General features: G+C 37.7%; 1 pseudogene; it reads left to right on the top strand.

The window, feature by feature from the left end:
* The window catches only part of LOC110542940 (ubiquitin-conjugating enzyme E2 N-like), a 61,460-nt pseudogene that overhangs the window by 8,375 nt on the left and 33,421 nt on the right, over positions 1 to 19,664 (top strand).

The raw sequence follows: 19,664 nt of genomic DNA, 5'->3' as shown, positions 1-19,664 counted from the left end.
AAGGAATGGGCGGGCATGGGAGCGTTAGCAGGCCTTCTGGTGTTGGTCTCCTTGGTTTGCCTGTGGTGTATATGCAAGATTAGAGTCTCACAACAGCGTAATGCAGCCATGACCATTCAGGCCTTTACAGCCATTGAAGCAGGACAGTCTCCCCAAGCATGGTTGGCTACCATAAAAAGCTAAAATGTTATGCTCAGGATGTGAGGCTAAGCACTGCACTCAGGGTCAGCCGCTTTGGACCCAGAGATGAACTTATTTTCTTTAAATAAATAACTTGAGACAAATGATCATATCAAATTAATAGACCCAATTTCAAGTTACCAAATTAGCTTCCCAAAGTCTTGCTGGTATACACATTTCCTTAAATAGTGAATACATGTGTGTCTATGCATGAAAACAAACATTACCTTGTAGAAGCTCTTTGGCTAGGCTCTTGATTTTTTGTCCAGCTTCTGTCAGGTCATCTAAAGGTGAGGGTACACTATGTTCTTTCAAGACTTGTTTTCTGAGGTTGGTGGGTTCACATGGTGATCTGTTACCATATTTTTATTCTGTCAAAAGTCTAACCTGAAGCCCTTCTGTCCATCTTGCTGCTTTTTAATTATGAGTGGCTTCTACTTGGGAACATTTATCCTTCAATGAGACATTTACCTCCTGGGAGTGTGCTGGGACACTAACTGTTTCTGTGTATTCAGCAACCCACACAGGCTTTTGTTTCTCTACATCACGGTAAAATTTGTCCAATTTTCATTCATATTTTCCCAACTTTAGGTTCCATAGCAACTATTACTAAATGTAAATTGCCACCAAGGATATTATTAGGACTCTCCTTAGAGCTGTTGGGCTGTTTGGGTAAAGGGAGTATGTCCAGACAGAAGTGCCTAATCTCAGGAGTCCACTTTATTCTGTGTTGAGAGAATATGGCAGAGTATAGAAGTCCAGATAATTTTCTGAATAAATATTCACAAATACAGCCACTACTTTGCTTATTTCTTTTACAGAAGTGTCTCATGGTGGCTTATAATATCACTTCTCTCTAGGCTTCTTTCTGGGAGAAATGAGTAACAAAGCTTGAAAGAGCAAGCCAGTCACATGAGCACACAGACCCTCCATATAAATCCTTCTGCATCTGTGAATGAGAATAGATTAACTGTCTTAGAGACAGGTTTCTGGACATAAAGCTCCACAATGATGTAACCATTTAAATGACGAACAACGTGAGCTCCATGGTGACATTGCAAAGATGCCCTAGGAACACTTTGCACTTACATGTTTGCTGTGCAAGCTCTGTTTCACTGGAAGTGTTAAGAGGAAATTAAGGAAAGTGGAAAAGATAATATTCTCCCTTACATTGTTGGCTGTTTCTTTCTCACAGCCTGATCCCATGTTTAATCTTAAGGTCTCTCCTAAGGAGTCTTTACTCATCAACTCCTATATCTACCTCCCCTCGGCTACTGAAATGACATCACAGGATCTGTCCCAAGAATTCGACAGATCATCAGAGCTGTGTGGTGTGAGCTGTTTGTAATATACTGCATCAGTTGCTTATGCATAGTTAAAACTAAATACCAGACACACACAGCTGAGAGGGGGAAACATTTACTTTGGCTTATGGTGTAAAAGGTATGGCTATTGAATTGAGGACTCATCAGAGCATACAGCTCACAAAATAGTAGCAAGAACTGCGGAAAAGTATATTGCCTGCAATGACACATCCCAATTTCCTGTTTCTCCAGCTTGTCCTCTCTGCTCCTGTCCATATGCCATTTGTTATGAATTCATCATGGAGTCCATTCATTCATCAGAACAGAGCTTTCATGTTCTGTCTGTGGAAACACCCAGAGGTGTGCCTCACTAAACTACGAGGTGCTTCTCCTCCCAATCAAGCTGAAATCAATGCCAATCATCACACACCCTTGCTGTTCAGCATTACATACTTTTAGCCACATTTGATGTTCTCCTTCAGTAGGAGTTATGGGGCATCTAGTAAATTAGTGGAATTCTATGCAATGAATTCTAAGGTGGTGATTGTGTCACTGATAGAATATTCCAAATTTGTTTGACACAGAAAATAAAATTAAGAGTCTAGAACAAGGTTTTCAATTTGAAGCATCTCAAAATACCGGATATTGTGTTTTGTGAAAGATATTAGAGAACATGCAATCAACACTCATGTTAAAGCACAGACACTAAGTTCATATTATCATTATGCCCCTGCCTAAACTATCTGTAGACTATACCAGAGTGAAGGCGATGCTTGTAGAATGGCCTAGATAGGAATGGGCTGTGTAGAGCAGAGTAGCAATTCCAGGAATAAAATTCAGTGCCCAGTGTGAAGTTCCTCTTATATTTGTCAAATGATCAGTCCTGATTTAACAGTCTTTTATTACATGTAGGCTGGAAGACAATATAAAATATTAAGAGAATTTCACTTACAACATTAAGAGGGTCTTCAAAATGTCTGGTTCCAGAAGAACGTTCGTAAGTACTAAAAACAACCAAGGAAAAAACAAACATAACAGCTAGTGTATTCAATGATATGTTAAACGCATACATTATATGTGTAAGTCTGAAAGGAAGAAAATACAACTTGTATCCTATGTCCTCTTGAAAGGCTAGAAAGTAGCCTTCATTCTTCATTCACATCATTCTAATATGACATGATGTGGTGGGTACTAGGCAGGCCGAAGCAGGCAAATCATTTTATGACTCAGTAAGTTATCATTGACAGCATTATGTTCTGTGTGTAGTAAAGTAAAACAAATCCTATATCACGTTGAACAGGTCAAATAGAGTAGAATGGAAGATTAACTGCCAGGAAAGAACATTTTGCTTTCGTACTGCAAAACCAGACTGTGGCTGGATCTCTTACCACTGGAGTGAGCAGGAGAAGTGCACAAATAGGAAATAGCAAAGCTGAGGCTGGGGAAAGAGGAGAGGGATATATTTGCAATGGCTCTACTCTCTGGATCGAAAATCTTGTGCTTTTCTTTATGGCAATGAAGCCATTGGAGGTTTCTGTAGTGATTCATCATGGCTGCCAACTTGACACATCTGAGAATAGGGAGCCTTGGTTGAGGAATTGCCTCCTTCAGATATACCCCTGGGCGTGTGTGTGTGTGTGTGTGTTGGGGGGGGTTTCTTGATTGATGATTAATGTTAGAGGACCCAGCCCAACTTTTGTACAGGTGCCTTTTGTGTAGGTGGCCCTGGGTTGTATCAGAAACCAGGCTGAACAAGCCATGAGAAGCAAACTGGTAAGCGGTATTGTGTTGTCTCTACCTCAGTTCCTGCCTCCAGGTCCCTGCCTTGGCTTCCCTTGATGTTATACTATAAATTGTGAGTCAAATAAATCTTTTTCTCCAAAGTGCTTTTGGCAAGTGTTTTATCATGGTGAAAAAAAAAAAAAGCAATATAGGACAGTTTCTAAACAAAGGAGATTGTATTCTAAACTGCAAGGCTAAAGTTCATTTGCTCATTTAAGTACCTTCAGTGACCTACTTGGGAAACCTATCAAAAAACAGAAAGCACTGTTGACTTTAAATCTTGTGATAAATTCGAAATCTCGAAGAAACTTAAAATCTTCCCTGAAGTATGCGGACATCCCCACCTTTGAGCACAGGGCATTTGTTCTTCTTTTCCTACCCAGAACCGCAAACACTATGCTAAGAATATAACACATGTTAGGGTTTAACTTAAAAACATTCTCCAGTATTTGAGCAATTGTTTAACTTCAACAGAACACATTGCTGTGGCAAATAAACTAAAAAAAATAAGAGCAAGATGAGTAATTAGTATTAATTAGTGTTCATTACTGTTTTTCCTAGAAATAGCTCTTGCTGAAGAAGCATGTCATCACATGAGCTGATTGTACCCTAACAGCTTTTTTAATGTCATCAGTTTTATAATTTTAGGGAAAAAATACATCATTATATTTTGTCAAGGATGATTGATTTGGGGAACCAGCTTTGCTTAATGAGATAATATTGCTCTGGGTTGCTGGTGTTTGTGTGGCTTTCTGGGTTTGGAATGGGCTGTTTTCACTTGGCCCTGTTCCCTGACATGAAGTGAGTCTTGCAGATGAAGCAGTCATGTGATGTGTGTGCCCCAGATTTCATATGTTGCCTTGTACTCACTGTCAATAGCAGTCTCTCGCTGGGTGTTACTCTCTTGATCATTTGCCACATTTATATTGAAATTTCAGATTATATCACAGTGAAACCGTAGCAGCTGATTGTAAAATATGGTCCACTGTTTTGCCAAACTTTCTAACAGCAAGTTAAAGATCTTTCTGAGTCATATATTCTCCATCACAGTGAATGTGTTAGACTGTAATTCATGTCCAACACTGCATAGCTCTCCCCTGGAACAAAGCCTGCATTAGCATGTGACCCAGGTACATCCCACAGACCAATAACAGATTTTGATTTAATTTAAAATGATAGGATCATTTTAATATCTTTAAAATATGTACATATTTATAAACCTTTGGTATGTTTATTCTTACTAATAGTAGCAGTATTTAGAAATCCTCCAGTTAAGTTGCCCTCCAAGATAAATATTCCCACCTAAGTGAGTTGATTTTATAAGCACTCAATACATTTATTTATAGACTGTTTCATATAATATGACTACATTTCTTCTTCATGAAGAGTTTTCCTCTAAGTAAGATGAAACCTTAGATTCACAGTCTCTAACAATTTTCATCCCAAAATAACCATCATGGCATCTGAAATAAAACATGTTTATCTGCTCAAATGGCCAAACAGAACTTCTTTAGTTTCATGGCCACTGGCTAGAATTCTGTTCATTTATTTTTGTTTGTGTCTTTGTTCGTTCTTCTGCTTTGTTTGGTTTTTCTGTTTCCTTGTTGACGAGCTCTCATTATGTAACCCAAGTCATTATGTAACCAAGGCCAGTCTGGAACTCACAAATTTCCCAACTCTTTTTACTTCCTGAATGTCGAAGTAAAAGGTCTAAGCCTCAGTGTTTGACTTCATTTAATTCTTCATTTAATTCTTATCCACACTCCTAAATTCTCTTGCTTCTAGACAGAGCCAGACTTTGTGTTTTAACTTCAATAATGAGCACAGTTTCCTATTGCAACTGAGGAATGTTCTGCACTCTTGTATTTGATGTGCTTATGTAAAAGTTAGCACTCCAAAATGTATAGTCCACTCTCACTTATCAGTTTGTAGGGACATACTAAGCTTGACTGTGCTCCACTTCTGATTCATTTTTCAGTTATTTCTAATTCTGGTCATAGATCCTAACCCCATTTCTAGTTCAATTTAGAAACCTTGGGCTGTGAATTCCCTTCCAGTGTGCTGGCAGCATCTCTGAGTATGTGTTCTAGTGCAAGGGGTAACTCTTTTGATGTTTTCTCCATGCAGACTTATCTGGCAATGAATTTGATGTACATGCAACATCAGGAATGTGATCCTGCAAGAAATAAACTTGTGAAGCAGATACTGAGATGCGGTGGAGCTATCTTTCAGGATAGCTCACTGGTCTGTGTTAGCTTAAACATAACTCAGACTTTTCTACAATTGGAGAAATATAATTTGAAAAAAAAAATGCTTTCACGTAAACTAAATAATGCACATCTTACAATATAAGCTCATTAATTTTTACCCTAAAATTTATCCTAATTTTGAGTTTTTCTGTTTTTTATTCTCATTGTGAAATAACATTGCCTCATATTTACAAAATATTTGGTTTTTCCATTGCATAGTTCATATTACCTACATCCTGCTATTCCTCTCCCACTAAGTCATGGGCCCTCTGTTCTTCTGTGGTTCTTTGGTTATTTCATATTGAAAACTCACATCTGAATTTTTGAAGTTAGGACAATAGCTGAGAGCAAGAAGATGCAATGTTTGTCTTTCTAGGTCTAGGTTACTTCACTCAACTTAATATTTTTTATGTTCTTTCATTTACCTACAAGCTTCATCATTCCATTTTTTTTACAAATGAATAGTATTCCATTGTTTTTATGTACTATGTTTTTATTGTCCATTCATTTGTTGAAGGACATTTTAATTGTTCCCATTTCTTGTCTGTTATGACTTGAACAGAGCAGTAATAAACATTGCTGATCAAGAACCTGTGGAGTATATTATCAAGTCCTATGGGCATATGCCAAGGAGTCTTATGGGGGGTTTACACAATTGTTCAGTGTCAAAGTACCGCTTAAGAAACATACATTCAAGTAACAGATTATATTAGGATATATGTGTTAATAGAGATACATATGAACATACAATGATAACTGAAGAAAAATAGGCCTTGATTTTTATGGAACTCAGGTAGGAGTATATGAGAGGATTTGGAGAGAGAAAATGAAAGGAAGAAACATAATTAAAATAAAATTGCAAAAATAAACAGAAAAGAATGATGTTAGAATCCTGTCTTTTAGTTTGACCCCAGATTGTGGGCTTTCATTCTCTCATGGTCCTCAAACCAAAATGAGGAACAGTGCCTCCCTTCCTGAAAGAGGTGAGACACAGAATCTGAAAGATGAATGGTAGTTATCAGTTAGCTTGGAATAAGAAACAAAGGGACTGAGGAAGGGTGCTTCAGGAAAAGAAAACAGCTTGGGAAAGGACAAAGAAACTGCAGAATCTTGACACCAAAAGTAGGGCAATGGTTCCAGAACTAAAATTCTGAGAAAAGAAATAATAAAGAATGAAACCAGAAAAATGAGTAATGAAATGAACCTGTCAAGTATCACAAAACATGATGAGGAGCTTAAGATTAAGACCTATTGAGTGGATTCAAGGCTTACTCTATGAGGCTTCTGTATCCACCAAACCTTCTATTTCAACACCATTCATGTGTAGCATTACTTTGGGTCTCTGATTGTTAACCACTGTTTGTCAAAACACATATTTTCTGGAACTCCCGAAAGACCCTGTTCTTTCTACTGGAGTGGCCTTGCCCTTGATGTAAGGAAACAATAATAGCTGAGCAATTCTATCCCCTGCATTAATTTGCATCTACTTTTTCACATATACCATGATTTTAATTTCTTCCTTGCAATCTCCATCTATGATACCTGGGTGCACAGTAAATCTTTGAGAAATTAATCCACTTCTTCTCAAGATTATTCCTACTCTCTCTGAATGTAAAGTACTATAAACATGAGTGGTTATCTTGTAACATTCAACATTTGGAGACAGTTTAAGAGGCATATCTGTGGCCAGATCCAAAGCTCCACTACCCTCAGTAGCATGCATTAAATCATCAACACTTAGTTTTGATTTCCCTGCCAGCTTGGTACCTCCTGGTTGACTGAAGGAAGACAGCTTGCATTGTTTGTTGTGGGGCCCGGAGTTGACAGTTCCCTTCATTCATTTCCCGATGAGAAGAGGCAACTTTGTATACCTCTTTTGGATTTACAATCCCTAAACCAATGTTTTCCCTTGCCACAGTGCATAGCTCAATTATTTAACACTTGTTTGATAAATGGAGAATGCATCCCATACCTTAAATTAGACTCTTTATAATGTTTTAAATGTACCATGTCTATTGGATGCCATGTCACCTCATCATAAGCTTTATCACCATCATTAGCAGGCACATGCTGTACAAAGTCTGGGAAGTTGATGGTGCCTGTATAGGCCTAGGCAACTCCTCTGGTGGTCCACTTGGCTAGACAGGAACCTGATTACCTTGTATAGCCTCCTGCTTTTCCAGGTCCCTTGCCTCAGGAAGTGTTCTAGGCATCTGGTATCAAAAGTGGGTGGAACAGGGTAGCGTGGCAGCCTGCCTTCTAGCCTAGTTTGCTTCCCTCTTTCATCATGCAGAAGATTCCCTGTGTTGGACACCAAGCCTAATGGTTGCTCTCCTGTCATCAGCCCCTTTTGCTTTCTAAGCACCTCACCTCTATTTACAAACTCTCAACGTGCATAGCCAACTCTGCAATCCTTTCTAACACCAGAGAACTGAGTGATCCTTTTGAGATTTCAACTTTTCCTTCAATCTTTTTTCAAGATGAAATATGTGAAGACTATAAAGCAAAATCAGAAAACACCCTCTGGGATCAAAACAGGAGACTATCCAGCAGCAATAGCCACTACTTTGACAACCTCCATAAACAACATTGCCAAACCATCAAAACATCATCATTTCTCCACTATATTAGAAGCACAGTTATCCAGAGTGCTTAAGCCAAGGCTGGGTGCCATCTGTAGGCTTAGATTTTTCACCAAACCTACTTTATTCGGGATTCTTAAACAACTTTATCTCCCTTCTAACCCCCTGAACTTAGATAAAAGATTAATAGGAAAAAGGGCTGCAGACTTCTTTTATCTATTTCCTGCTGATTAGGGTCAATGGGTCTTTAGGGGATTACCAGACTCAGTTGTCTAGATACCAGCAGTCCAGTCCAAAGACCTACAAGCAGCAACATGAAGTCAGCAAGAGCCACAAGACTGTTAGATTGCCTTGAGATGTTCTCTGGAACATTTCTCTCTGAGAAGTAAAGTGTTGAAGCACAGAGAAAGTGCTTAGAAAACTGCTAGGGAAAAATACAATAATGTAACAAAATAAGCTCACTGACATTGTGTTAGTCAGTGTTACATAATGACACTCTTCATCAAAGTTCTATATTAAATCACACCAACTCTTGTTATAATTACTCACAGTATATAGATTAAAAATTAGGATATCATGATCATCTCACTTGGGTTATGATCCTTATGAAAGAAATTACTGTTTTTTTCCATTCACAGAGGACAGATTCTCTTGGGGTCAGAACCAGCTTCAACTGAACGCCTAGCACTGTCACATCAGTTTTGTGAAATACAGTTTAGAAATCAGCACTCCATGAAATTCAAGAATTCTCAGTGGGATTCTGCAAAGGCTTTTTATATAATTATAAGCAAAATTTAGTTCACTTTTCTACTGAAAAAAAAAATTCTGTAAGAAATGCTTACCAGATTTTGGAATAATTAATCATGAGAAAACTCACCTATCATTTTATTCAGAGTCAGGTGATCCACAACTTATTTCAGTGATTTTTGAGGACATGGAACATGATTAAGACAGATTCTTTAGAACGGTTTTGTGATGAGCCAAGCGAAAACAGTGGTCAAAATGTGAGTAGAAGGGAGGGAGGGAGGGAGCCAAAGACATGGCTAAGTGATTAAGAGAACTGACTGTTCTTCCACAGGACAGGTGTCTATTTCCAGAAGCCACGTGTTAGCCCACATCACCCATAATTCCATTTCCAGAAGATAAGATAAACTCCACTGCCATCTGCACACATGTGTTGAACAAACATACATGTAACAAGTACCAAAACATTTTTATGTGGGTAGGATCAAGGAAGAAGAGGAAGAGTGCTTCTCAAAAATAAATAGGAAGCATCCATATTCACTCTATAAGTTCACAGTAATGAATAGTCCTTTCCAGACCTACCCAGTGCCACAGGCTTTCTCAAGGTTCTAATGGTGCTGAATTTTCTAACTATAGACATAACTCCCTTATTGAAAGGTAAAAGGAACTTCTAAGGCATCATGCTAATTTCACAGGAATACAGGACGAGGTGTATCAATGAAATTTTTTTTATTAGTTACTCAGTTCAGTGATTCATATATTTAACAAGTAGGCAAAACCTCTGTTTCAGATGAAAGAAGAGCAAACCCTGAATAGTCACTGTAACTGGATATACCACTTTAAAAGAAGACATATATTAAACTTGTAGACTGAAAGCAATTCTTCTGATGCTTACTGGGTAAAGAAAAGGCATATGAAATTTCAAAGGCTGCACATAGTTACCAAGAGCTAGACACTAGCACTAAAAGACAGTAGAGATACAAACTAGATGATAGATTACTGTTATCGTACAAAACATTTTGTTATATGCCAAAGAATATAAGAGAGTTTTTATAAAAATACTTCTGTAAGAAACTCATTTCTGGAGTGTGTTGTGTCTTTGTGAGTCTGTGCCTGGTATTTATGTAAGGCATGCACAATTTGAGCAAACAGTAAAGCACACAGGGGAAGCACTCTTCAATTTCCAAAATAATATGTTGGATTAAAAGCTTTACGTCTCTTTTTAAAACTTCCATTCTAATTTCCTCAACTTAAATTTCATTTACATATGTAATGCAGCATTTAGCGAGATAAAAATAAGCTAAACTCCCAAGAACAATTTGCACTACCAATGTTCCTATATTTCAATATAAGCTGAATTTTCCCAAAATTAGTCAAGTTTGAGCCAAAATAAGTCATTTATGAGGAAATTACAGTGTTGTGCATAAAAAAAACCTCACATCTCACCCCCTCAGGAGTAGATTCTAAAGGATTATCAGACATTAAATCTTATTCATGGCTTTTTCTCTCTCTCTTTCAAAACATCCCTTCCTCTTTTAACTGAAAGGTACATTTTACTGTTGTCTGGACACTAATGCTTTGTCACCTCATTCTCCATTCTCACTTACCTCTTTATTAAAATGGTGGAGAGAGGTTCTGAAACATCTAGTAATATCTGGCTGCCACTGCCATGATGACAAAGCAGTCATAAATATGAGCAGGAATGTCAGTTGCTTAAAACAAAAAAATCTGTTTCCTACATGGCACACAGCTACCCTGAATTGTCAACAGGAAATTTAAAGAGGCTCTTTATGATGAATTTAAACATATTTGCCTGTCTACGATATCTAAAGTTAGTTTCCTACAGGACTAGATTTTTTACATCTCTAGACTAGGCAACTAATTTAGATAACTTTACTCTGCATCTACAAGCTCCACTTTCCAGAGAGTTGATATGCTGGAACTCAAACATTGTTTCCATTTCATCCATGATGCAGAATAAGTAGGAAGGCATTTTCTACAACCTATGAAATAGCCATGAATCACACAAAGCATGCTGATACACATCCTTTCTGACAGTCTTAGAAGACGGTGACGAGGAACAAAGTGATGAATGGAACAAGTAGATGCCCACGTTCTACAAATTGGCTATCTCGAGGACATGACTACATTCCACAAGCAGGTGGACACAGTAGAAATTCAGGATTTTAGAAAAGTCACTATAACTGGCATGTGTTTTACATTTTGTAAAATCAGACTATTTTGTAGAAAATAACTGAGATATCTGTAACCAGAATATATAATAACTGACTCTAGGCAGAGCAGTACTTTCCCTGAATGCATTTAACTACTTCACACTCAGAAGAATAGAAGGTTTAGGAAATATGAACGACACAGTAAAGACAAGTCCAGGAAGTAGCCACTTAGCTTGAGTATAGACATTAAAATATAGTCTGGAAATAACTGGTTCTTTAAGGAAACCATTAGTGATGTTAACAGTTGGAGGCAATATCCCTTATGTATGATCTACAGATTTAATAAGAGGAAAATACAAATACTAAAAGCAGCATTTCAAACATTCAATTATTGAAGATAAGTCAATATTTGGGTTTCATCATCCACCTGAAATTGTGATATGGCACTACCTGAAGGAATAGAAAACAGATTGCAGCAATGTCTAAGGTAAATGCTGCTCTCAACTCACCTCTGAAATTCACAAGCACACTCTGTGTGCTTTTTTAAGCACTTTAAAGCACTAACAGATCTTCAAGTTGTGGAGTTCCTTCCTGAATTACTGGTTCTCAGAGAGGAAATCACAGTCCCCTCTTCCTCAGTGTAGTCATCTTCAGGTCTTTATCCCTTCTCTCTCAGTTATCTTTGTGGGGCTGTGCCATTTGCTCTATTTTTTTTTTGTCTTTACCAGATTCCTTTACCTGATTGACCTTTTTCCTGATGCTGTGACACTCCCCCACCCCCTGTTGTACACAGTTCGAACCACAGACCTTTTTGCTATTTCTCCCAGAAAACCTCTCCTTCTTGGACTGTAAGTATATAGTATTCCCACAGATGGACTATGGTCACCTCTGTAGTTCTATTTTGTTTATGATGAGAGCGCGTTTTTAAATTTTGTTATTTTGCATATTTCAATAATAGCGCTTGGATTTTTAAATTGAAAGTAAAACTTTAATACAGTATATTCTGATTACGGTTTCCTTTATGCCAATTCCTCCCAGACCTTCCCAACTTCCTCACCTTCCCAAACTCACAACATTTTTTGTTTTGTTTTGTTTTGCTTCACTTTCTCATTAGGATACAAACAGGCACATAAAACAATGAGACTTCTCAGACATTTGTTTCTTCTTTTGAGAATTCTCTGTTTATATCTGTAATCTATTTTTAGTTGGGTATTTGAGGTTTTAATTTGGTTATATGTCCAGTGTTTAAATTATTTATAAATCTTAAATATTAACCCTCTATTTGATGTGAAGTTGGTAAAAAATCCCATTGTGTAGGCTGCTGCTTTATTCACAGGATGGTGTCCATTGCTGTGCAGAAGCCTTTCAGTTCCCTGCGGTCTCATTTGTTATAGTTCTTTATGCTGTGTGTATTCTTTTCATAATGTCATTTTCAGTGAGTTTAAAGATATTCCCCACTTTCATTTCTAGATTCAGTGTGTCTGGCCTTATGTTGAGGATGCTGATCCATTTGAGCTTGAGTTTTGTACAGGGCAATAAGTATGGATCAGTTTGTATTCATCTATGTGTAGGCCTTTAGTTTGACCAGTATCACTTTCTGAATAAGCTATTTTTTCCCAGTGTATATTTCTGGCTTCTGTATCAAAAGTAAGATGTTCATTGGTTTATAGACTTATATCTACATCTTAAACTCAATTCCATTGATCAACCTGTCTGTTTTTATGCAAATACAATGCTGTTTTTATTACTATAGCTCTGTACTGTAATCTGAGATCAAGGATGGCTATACTTAAAGCAGTTCTTTTATTATCCAGGAGTATTTTAACTATCATGGGATTTTTGTGTTTTCATATGATGCTAAAAATTGTCCTTTCACATTTCTGTAGAGAACTGTGTTGGAATTTTGATGGGGATTGTATTGAATCTGTATATTGCTTTTGGTAGGATGACCATTTTTGCTGTTACTCTTATCAGTCTATGAGCATGGACGTGGAATGTTTTCCTTAGTGTTTTGTTTTTAAGAGAAAGGGTTTTACTTGGCTTATGCTTCCAAGTTACACTTAATCATTCCAAGGAAATCAAGACAGGAACTCAGACTTGCTTCAAAATTTCTAATGTAACCAAAGATGACCTTAAACTCTTGAGTCTCCTGCCCCGGCTTTCAGAGTGCTGCTCTTGGTCTTCAAAGCTCATAATCTTTCAGACTTAGTGCAGAACCTGGTACACAAGTTCATGCTACTTTTCAGGGAAGCATTGTAAATCAGGTCAGCGAGAAAACCGGCCTTTGCATTGTCGTTCATCCTCAAAAGCCGTTAAGCCAAATCAGGGTGGTGTAGACGAGAGCTGTAACTAGGTTCAGGTGTCCAACAACACCGGGTTCTGCTCACTGTGGGCTCACTGCACAACCCCATTTACTTCTTATTTCTGTGTTTAAACTACAACTTCTGATTCTGCTTCTATTTAAGAACTTACTGCACAGTGGTCAAGTTTTGCACAAGAGTCCACCTGTTACAACCTGAGGCCCCGTGAGCTATGACTTATTATCTAATTTTCGAGACAAGTGGGCACTCAGTTTGTCTCATATGTACAAACAGCTGTGGCACCCAGGGTGGCATACAAACACTCTAGAGGCATGAGACTCTCCTACTTTTCCCTTATAGCTGGAGCTGTATCGTTTGTTAAATTAGGTCAGGTCAGAAAATGTAGACCTAAGTTCTAATTCCAGCTTTCCCTGTACACAGCTCCCTTCAACTCTCCAGGCCTTAGATTCCTCAACTGGATGCTGCCAGTTGGCTTCTCGTGATAAGCCATGGCACTCCTGATAAATTCTCTCTGATATCTGGAGGGGCACTGCTTCTGGTGGGAGTCACTATCTGGTTATACTACCCAGGCAAACATTACCTCTGAGCGTCAGTTTCCTGATTTTCAAAGATGCTCTTCACATCTCAAAGGAAGCTGTGGGCTGTTGGTGGGCTGGTTCCTCCAGAAGCACATTATTATGTGACATTGATCAGGTGCTACATCTGCAAAAGAGTACTTGTTAATTCAGTCTGTGAAACTATTTACGGAGTGAAGTGTGGTGGTGAGCAGGAGTATTGTGGGGTGAAGGTCAACCAGGGATTCATGGAGAGGGCTTAACTGAAAAATAGGGGGGAAATGAGTATTAAGTAATAAAAAGAGATGGGAAGTTCTTGGAATTGAGAAAAACATATATAACATCACTAACCATGAAAAAAAGGACTGAAGTCAACTTGGTGGAGCAGATTATAGGTACGTGATTATTTACTGAAAGCCACAGATAAGTCCACTTAACCACTGGCATCATGTCAGAGGAATTCCATAATCCGGTAGACCCAGAATCCAGGAAGAGGAGAAAATGGAGACAGAAGACAGGGCTTTAATATCTGTAAGTGGAGCAAAGCCTTCAAGAGCAAGAGAGCATCTGGGAGGAGATGGGGTGCTGGCTGAAACTAGTGGGTTGGTTCAGAACTTCTTATGAAGCCCAAAGAGTGTGAGGGCTCTTATTAAAATGAGAAGTTACTAGGAGAAAATTGCTTTTCTTGTTATGACAAAGGGTGAATTATTTTCTCTCTAGAAGGGTAACCACCACAGAACTGACTGTTTTGAGATAGCAGTCCTATGCAGAAGAGGCTCTTGGGCCCTGAGGCAGTCGGTCTTCTCATGTCCACAGGGAAGCAGACATCAGGGGCTGGTTATAGAGGCAAAATACCCGGGTTGAAATCCAGGCTTGGTGAATGAATCATTCTTCTAACATATTTACTGGAAGATCTCAACATCAGCACAGGAGAGAGCACTTTTCCGGGCACATAGATAGGCTCCTACTGCATTCTGTAATTTTAATTTTGCTATAGAGACAGTACCACAGCTGCATCTCTATATCTTACATGCTCACTATTCCATTCTCAGTTTGATGTGGCTAGAAATAAATGCCAAGCCCCTAAAGACGTCACAGTATTAATCCAATCAAAAAGACCATTTTTAGGTAAGCTGCAGCCTACTGAGTGACCCTTTCCATCTTTTCATATGTTCTTCAATTTCTTTCTTCATTGTCTTCAAGATTCCACTTGTTTGGTTAGAGTTACCCCAAGATATTTTATATAATTTGAGGCTGTTGTGAAAGGTGTTGCTTCCCTGATTTCTTTCTCAATCAGTTTGTCATTTGTAGATTTATCATTTACAGGATACTGATTTTTGTGTATTAATTTTGTATCCAGCTACTTTGCTGAAAATGCTTATCAGCTGTAGGAGTTTCTTAGTAAACTTTTAGGGTCACTTATGTATAGAATCTTAATATCTGTAATAAAGACACTGACTTTTTCCTTTCATATTTTTATTCTCTAGATCTCCTTCAGTTGCTGTATTGCTCTAGCTACGACTTGATGTCCTGTATTGAGTATGTATAGAGATGGTGGACAGCTTTAGTTCCTCTCCATTTGTTAGTTGATGTTGATTATGGGATGTATGTAAACTGCCTTTACTATGTTTAGTTATTTCCCTTGTATACCTAAACTCTACAGAACTTTTATCATGAACGGGTGCTGGATTTTGCCAAAGGCCTTTTCTGCATCTACTGAGATGTTTGTGTGCTCTTGGTCTTTAGATGTGTTTATATGGTGGAATACATTTACCTATTTTGAGTATTAAATCATCCCTGCATCTCAGGAATGAGACCTACTTGATCATCTTTAATGATCTTCACTAAATATTTCCTTGAGAATTTCTGCATTTATATTTAATAGAAATTAGTCTATAATTCTTTCTCTTTGTTGAATCTTAATGTGACCTTGTAAAACAAATTGGGTAATGTTCCTTTTATTGTGTGAAATAATATAGGGTATATTAGCATTAACTTTTTGAAAATCTGGTAGAATTCTTTACTAAAGCCGCCTGAGCCTGGGCTTTTCTGGTAAGGGAAGGGGAGATTTTTAATGACTGCTTCTTTCTCACCAAGCATTGCAGTTTTGTTTAGAATGATTATCTGATCTAGGTTAGCTTTTGTAGGTGGTAAGTATCAAGGAAATTATCCATTTCTTTTATATATATTTTTTATTTTGGTGGAATAAAGATTTTATACTAGGTCTTAAGATTCTCTAGATTTTCTTTGTGTCTCTTCTTATGTCTCCTTTTTGTCTCTAATTTTGCTAATTTGAAACTTCTCTCTGTCTTTTGTTTAATTTGGCTAAGGGTTTGTCAATCTTACTAATTTTCTCGAAGAATTAAGAATTTGTTTATTTTGTTGTTGTTGTTGTTTGTTTGTTTGTATTTTAATGATTTAAGCCCTGAGTTTGAATATTTCTTGATTTCTTGTCATGTAGTGCTTTGGGCTATTATTTCTTCTTCTTCTTCTTCTTCTTCTTCTTCTTCTTCTTCTTCTTCTTCTTCTTCTTCTCCTCCTCCTCCTCCTCCTCCTCCTCCTCCTCCTCCTCCTCCTCCTCCTCCTTTTCCTCTTCCTTTTCCCTCTACTCCTCTAGAGTTTTTAAGATGCTTCCACTTTCTTTATGTAGGCATGTTATGTTATCTCTTAAAACTACCTTCACTTTGCCCCATAAAATTGGATGTGTTGAGTTTTCATTTTCATTCAATTTTTAAAAATTTTTAATTTCATTCTTACTTTTTGTCTTGACTCATTTTACATTCAGTAGTGAGTTCTTCATTTCCCATTCGTTTGTAAGCTTTCTGCTGTTTCTGTTGTTGATATCCAAGTTTAAGACAGCGGGGAGGCAGAGTGTTTCTTTAATTTTTTGTACTTACTGATACTTGTTTTGTGTTGGAGTATATAGTCAGTTTTGCGAAGTGTATCAAGAGGTGGTTATAAACAAGATATATTATTTTGTGCTTAAATTAAATATTCTGTAACTGTCTGTTAGTTCCAATTGGTTTATAACATTATTTAATTCCAATATTTCTCTGCTTAGTTTTGTGTTTATTACCTGCCTGTTTGGCAAAAAATGGTTATTGAAATCTCCCAATATTACTGTGCTCAATTATGTGATTTCAGCAGTCCTATTGTTTCTCTTTTGAACTTGGGTGCCCTTGTGTTTGGTGCATAGATGTGACTATGCAGTGCCCTTGCTTATATCTTCAGCTTTGCTTTTGTTTGATACCATATTTTGTCAGATATTAAAATCTCTGCATTGGCTTACTTCTTAGATCCATCTGGAATGTCTTTTTACATCCTTTTACCCTGAGGTAATGTCTATTCTTGACGTTAGGGTATGTTTCTTAGGTGAAGGAGAAGAAATATCCTGTTTTGAATAAAGGCCATTGGTTTTGAGAGTTATCAATGAGTTGTGTTTGTTGACTTCCATTATTTGTTGTGGTGTAAGCGTTTCGTTTTTTTTTCCTCTGTTTTTTTTTTTTTTTTTTTTAATTTGATGCCCTGGGATTATTTATTTTGTATATTTTCTTAGCATTGCTTAACCTCTTTCAGTTTAAGTATTCCTTTGTTGACAGATACTGCTTGACTGTGTTTTTATTGTGGAATGTCTTTATCAGTTGTGATTGAAAGTTTTGCTGGGATGCCATCTCTGACCTCTTAGGATATTTAGAACATCAATACAGTCCCTTCTGGCTTTTGAGTCTCCTTTGAGAAGTCTGATGCTATTACAATGGGTCTGCACTTATGTATTACTTGTCTTTTTTCTCTTGCAGATTTAATAGTCTTTCTTTGTCCTGTACATTTAGTGTTTTGATTATTATGTGCTGTGGGCAAATTGTTTTCTGGTCCAGTCTATTAGGTGTTCTGTGTATTTCACCGTGAAGTGCTTTCTTTAGATTAGGAAATTTTTCTTCTATAATTTTGCTGAAAATATTTTTCTGTGCCTTTGACCTGGGTTTCTTCTCCTTTAATTATTCCTATTATTTGCACTTTTTTTTTTCGTACTGTCCCAGATTTTCTGTATATTTTGTGTCTGGAGATATTTTTATACTTAACATTTTCTTTGCTGAAGGTATCTGTTTCTTCTATCTTGTCTTCAGTGCCTCGGATTCTCTCTTCATCTCTTCATCTGTTGGTATGTCATGCCTCTGGCCCTCCTGTGAAAGTTTCTAAGTTTTAATTTACAGTTTTCCTTATTTGAAAATAATTTTCTTTCCATTGTCATGTCCTGAAAGGTTTTGTTAATGTTATTTTACTGTTTGTATCTGTTTTCATAGATTTCATTAAGGCATTTATTGATATCTTCTTTCATATTCGTAAGAGTGAATTCGAAGTTCTTGTCTGAATCTTCTGCTTTATTTCATTACTTAGGTCCTACTGTAGTAGGGTTTCTAGGTTCCAGTGGAGATATATTGTCCAAGCTGGTACTGTGGTTTTACATGGGCATCTTGGCACCTGGGTTTGAGATTACTTGAATTCTTGGTGTTGGTATCTGAGCTTGTCTTTGTTGGATGGGTTTTTCTTGTTTTTCTCTTGACTTATTTGGATTTTAAGACAATTTTGTAGATACAGGTTGCCTACTAGGGAGTATTTCTGAGTCCCTGTCAGGTGTAGCCACTGGTATCTTCAGATACAACTCATTTCTAAGTATTAGTAACTGAGGTGAATGAATGGGAATGGGCTACTAGGGCAGGGTTCTGAAAGAGTTCGCAAGAAGGAGGGAACTTGTTCTGACACAGTATCTATGTATTCCATTGGGCCTTAAGGAATAGAGTAAAAACAGCTCCCTGTAGGTAAAGGTCTGGAGATGAAACTGGTGCCATGAAAACTAGTCCTCACGGAGGAGGCATTCAGGTCAATTTCAGCTCATGAGCCTCTGGGCCTTGTTTCAGAAGTGCATGCTGTCTTCAGAAATAGGGGCTCCTCCTGGGGACAACCAAGAGCAACAGCGGTGGACTGTATGTTTGGAGAGCTATAAGACAGCCTTTGCCAACAACTCAAAAGAAGGCTTTTCGTGTCTTTTATTAGTGTTCTTGTTAGGATTTCTTTTGGACTTGGTGTAAGTGCCATCAGCCCGGATAAGAAAAATTAGACACTGAATTATGTGCTTTGTAAGGCCTTTTGTAGGTAAATAGTTAATAATATAATTTCTTGTGGATTTTTCAACCCTCCATATTGTTATTCCCCCTTTTTAATTTTTTTAATATTAGTTACAGATTATTAACTTTGCATCCTAGCTGTATCCCACTCCTTCATTCCCTCCCAAACCCACCCTCCCTTCCTTATATCCTCCCTGCCCCTTTCCAAGTCCACTGCTAGGAGAGGACGTCCTCCCCTTTCATCTGACCCTGGTTTATCAGTTATCTTTAGGACTGGCTGCAATGTCCTCCTCTGTGGCCTAGCAGGGCCACTATTCCCCCTGTTTTTACCAGCGTCTCTCTTCCTCAACTAGCCTCTTTCTCTTATCCCTCTATTATATCACTTGTTTCTGCATGTTTCATTTACCTTCTTTCTAAGCTCTTCTGTATTAATCCCCTCCTTCTCCCTAAGGATCCTCCTGTTTTACCATTTTCCCCATCAGATCACTTGTACCTTTATTCTCCTCCCACCTTCTTCTATATTTACATTTATCCCTTTCCTAAAGATACCCGTATTGCTCCCATTTCCCCTATCATATCCCTGAAGAAAGCATCTTTGACAAATAGTGCTTGGAAAACTGGATGCCCACATGCAGAAGAAATTAGACACCT

This window comes from Meriones unguiculatus, chromosome 12 (assembly GCF_030254825.1).
Source record: "Meriones unguiculatus strain TT.TT164.6M chromosome 12, Bangor_MerUng_6.1, whole genome shotgun sequence".
Taxonomy (NCBI): domain Eukaryota; kingdom Metazoa; phylum Chordata; class Mammalia; order Rodentia; family Muridae; genus Meriones; species Meriones unguiculatus.
Note: the sequence above shows the minus strand (reverse complement) of the source record. Positions and strands in the feature narration are given on the sequence as shown.